This window comes from Ziziphus jujuba, chromosome 7, assembly GCF_031755915.1.
Source record: "Ziziphus jujuba cultivar Dongzao chromosome 7, ASM3175591v1".
In the NCBI taxonomy this organism is placed as follows: Eukaryota; Viridiplantae; Streptophyta; class Magnoliopsida; order Rosales; family Rhamnaceae; genus Ziziphus; species Ziziphus jujuba.
Genome location: NC_083385.1, coordinates 23,092,695 through 23,097,260, shown reverse-complemented (window position 1 = coordinate 23,097,260; position 4,566 = coordinate 23,092,695).

Sequence of the window (4,566 nt, the reverse complement as noted above, 5' to 3'; positions counted from 1 at the left end):
TTGTGCCCTGCCAATCACAAATTGATTACAATATATACTTATTGCTGGCACAGGTTTCGGCTACTTTGGATTGTCCTCTAAAAATTGGTATAGTCATTTTGCCTCTTCACCATATTTATCTAATACGATAAACTCAGATTCCATCGTGGATCAAGCTATCACAGTTTGTTTTGAGGACTTCCATGTCACCACTTATGTGAATACATAGCCATTAGTGGACTTTGAATCCTTAATATCTAATATCCAATTTACATTACTATATCTTTCTAATACAGTAGGATATAGAGTATAGTTTTGTCCGTATTCACGATTATATTGTAAGTACCTTAGCACTCTAACAATTCCATTCCAATGTTCTTCATTGAGATTACTCGTGTATCTACTCAATCTACTTATTGCATAATCTATGTCTGGTCTTATACAACTCATTAAGTACATCAGACTTCCAATCACCCTTACGTATTCCATTTGAGACACACCCTCTCCTTTATTCTTGGATAAGTGTAAACTCATATTAATAGGTGTTCTGACTATACCAGTATCATCATTACTAAACTTAGCCAGTAATTTATCCACATAATGTGCTTGACTAAGAATAATCCCATTTAAAGTCCTGGTGATTTTCATTCCTAAAATCACATCAGCAAGTCCCATATCTTTCATTTTAAATTTGGATTTGAACATGGCTTTTGTAGTTTGGATCATATTGTCGTCACTATCTACGATGGGTATGTCATCCACATACAAACAAAGAATGACATATCCACTCTCTATATCTTTTATATAGATACATTTATCATACTCATTTATTTTAAATTCATCACTTAGCATGGCATTAACAAATTTTTGATGCCATTGCTTTGGAGCTTGTTTCAGTCTGTATAAAGACTTTACCAATCTACAGACTTTCTTATCTTGTCCTGGAGCAGAAAAACCCTCAGGTTGCTCCCTGTAGATCTCTTATGAAGATCTCCATAAGAAAGGTTGTTTTAACATCCATTTGATGTACTTCTAGATCTTGCAATATAGCGATGCCAATACCATCCTTTTGGAATTTATCCTCGTTACTGGATAATAAATATCAAAATAATCAAGGCCTTCTTGTTGCTTGTACCTTTTAATTACAAACCTTGCCTTGTATTTATTTGTTGTGTCATCCGCTTTCATCTTCCTTTTAGGAATCTATTTGTAACCCAAAGTTTTACAACTTGAAGGAAGATCTATTAACTCCCATGTGCGATTCTGCAAGATAGAATCAGTCTTACTTTTTCTAGCTTCTTTTCATAAATTCCCTTCCAGAGAATTTACAGCTTCTTGGAAGTTTTGAAGTTCACTTTTTAGGATATAAGTAAGAAAATCCAGATCGTATGATTTTTCTATTCTTACTCTCTTACTACGTCTAATCTCAAACTTAATCTCAAGTTCATTCTCTTGTTCTTTATCACTATCATGATTATCATCACTGATAGCATCATATGTTTGTTTAGACGAACTCAGTCCTTCTTTAACCTTATATGGAAAAATATGCTCGAAAAATAATGCATTTCTCTATTCCATTATCGTATTTTTATGTATATCAGAAATTTCTAACCTATACACAAGAAATTGATATGAACTACTATTTTGTGCATATCTTATGAAGATGCAGTCAACTATTTTGGGACCTATCTTCACTCTCTTTGGAGTACATACCCCTACTTTGGCTAAACACGCCCATTTTCATAAGTATTTATAGGAAGGTTGTCTTCCTTTCTAAAGCTCATAGGGTGTCTTTACTTGATCCTTCCGAGGCACCTTATTTAAAAGGTCGTTCACCGACAAAATAGCTTCCCTCCATAAGTTTTGAGGTAATCTAGAACTTATCAGCATTGCATTCATCATTTCTTTCAAAGTATTATTTTTCTGTTCAGCCACACCATTAGAATATGGTGAATATGGTGGAGTAACTTAATGTATAATGCCATGTTGAGTATAATACTCTCCAAATGGAGTTACATACTCTCCACCACGATCACTTTCTTATCACTTTAACTTTTCTATTAAAATGATTCTCAATTTCAACTTTATAGAGAATAAAGTTCTCTATTGCCTCATCTTTACTCTTAAACAAATATACATAGCAATATTTCATGCTATCACCAATAAAGGTGATAAAATACTTATTACCACCTCTCGGCCATGCAAATTTCAAATCACATACATCACTATGTATTAAATCCAAAGGTTCATTATTTCTTCCAATCTTTTGATATGATAACCTGGTTGATTTTACTTTACATAAGTGTCACACTTATGTTTGGAATCAATCTCAAGTGTGGGAATGTGATTCAAGTTAATTAACCTCTGTAGAGAATTAAAAGTAACATGACCTAGTCTGCCATGCCACATAATGGAAGATTCAAAAACGTAAACAGAAGAAGTACTAGCTTTATTCATATCTTTTGGCTTTATAGTCATTACATTCAGTTTGACTAAACTATTGACTACATAGCGCTTTCCCACAGACATTGCATACTTACAAAATAATCTTGTCTGGCTCAAACACTATGCGAAAGCCATGCTTGCTCAGTAACGATCTAGACATTAGATTCTTACGAATGTCTGGAATATATAATGCATTATTCAGAGTCAGCTCCTTTCCAGAGGCCATTTTCAGGACTACTTTACCCTCCCTTTGGATTTCTGAAATGGTGGAGTTACCCATGAATAACTTCCCCCCATTTTTCTTTGGTTTGAAGGAAGTGAACATGTTCCTATCGGAACCCGCGTGACGGGTCTCACTAGTATCTATCCACCACTATTTAGGATTAGATCCCACCAAGTTCACCTCAAAGACAACAGTACTAAGGTCAATCTCATCAACCTTTTGAGTGATGTGCTCCATCATTTGTGCCTCTTTGTTCTTCATTCTTTTCAGTAATCTATAATCCCCCGCTCTGTGACCCATCTTGTTACAATTAAAACATTTCCTTTAGAACTTGGCTTTCTTGGAAATGCCTCTTTTAGGCCCTAACTTGGAACTTTTTTCAAGTTTATTCTTATTCTTTGAGCTATTCCCATGATCCACAACATTGGCCTTCACCACAGTTTTCATGGATCTTTTATTAGATCTCCTATTGTCATCTTCGATATGAAGCTTGCCAACAAGAGCCTCCATATCCATTTCCTTTCTTTTATGCTTGAGATAATTCCTGAAGTTTTTCTAACTAGGAGATAGCTTCTCAATCATAGTAGCTACTTGAAAGCTTCATTAATCAATAACCCTTCAGCAAATTCTTGAATGAGCACTTGTAACTCATGTACTTGACTCATCAATGGCTTTGAATCCACCATCACATAGTCCAAGAATCCACCTACAACAAACTTTTTAGAATCTATATTTTCAATCTTGTATTTGTGGTCCAAAGTTTCTCACAACTTTTTTGCTAACTTCGTGCCACAAAACACTACGTACAAAGCATCAGATAGGCTATTTAGGACATAATTGCGACATAAATAATCGAAATACTTCCATGCATCCACCGCCATGAGTGTCTCTTTAGCACTCTCTTCATTACTTAGTGGTGCATCTTCAGTCAAGAACCTCGTAAGGTCTAATATAGTCAAGTAGAACAACATCTTCTGTTGCCACCTCTTAAAATTTGTTCCATTGAACTTCTCTCGTCATTCTGCATGATTTGTAGGAGGCATTTGAATCATAGGAGTTTGAGTTGGCACTAATGCAACAGGCGCAGTCACATTATCTGCACTTGTCATTTCTGTAAAATCACAAAAACCATGAATCAATTAGCTGTTATTTTCTACCTAAACAAACTAATTACAACAAATTTCCAATAGGAAAACACACAAAAATGTGATTTTTCAAAGTTTTTGTATACACCATAAAAAATTTTTATACACGTACAAAATTATTGTATACACCAATGAAATTGCTGTATACACTCACAAAATTACTTTATACACCCACCAGAGCTGACATCAACAATTACACAAAGATGACATCAATGCTGATGTCATGCTAACGTGCCACTGTGCTGATGTGGCAGTGACACATGGCACCTATGCTGACGTGCCACACATGTTGATGTGGTGCCCACCACATGGAAAGTCCGACTGACGTTGCACCCCGCAACGTCTCCATCTATTGACGTGGCCATAGTCACATGGTAGCACAACACGTGGCACCAACATGTTGCTAATGTCATCTAAGCTAGGCCATGTGGCACCTCTAGGGTCCAACACATGGCTCGCTTTCTGACAGATACGTGTCACTCTCTAAAGGCCAAAACATGTCGCTACTTTAGGTCGACATATGTCACCTACCAAAACCCAACATGTGGCATATGTCAAAGGCTGGCACGTGTCACTTGTCACCATGTGTCACCTTTCTTACACGTGGCATCATGGCTGGATGACATGTAGCCTCGCCGTTGTGCACCACGTCGCCTTGCCACTGTGTGCCACTCGTTTCAAAACACATGGTTGACCCAAATCAATTGGGCCTGGATCTCATGGGCCAACATTGTAATTGGGCTTTGGGTCTTGGGCTGAATAGTAGCCTATTCT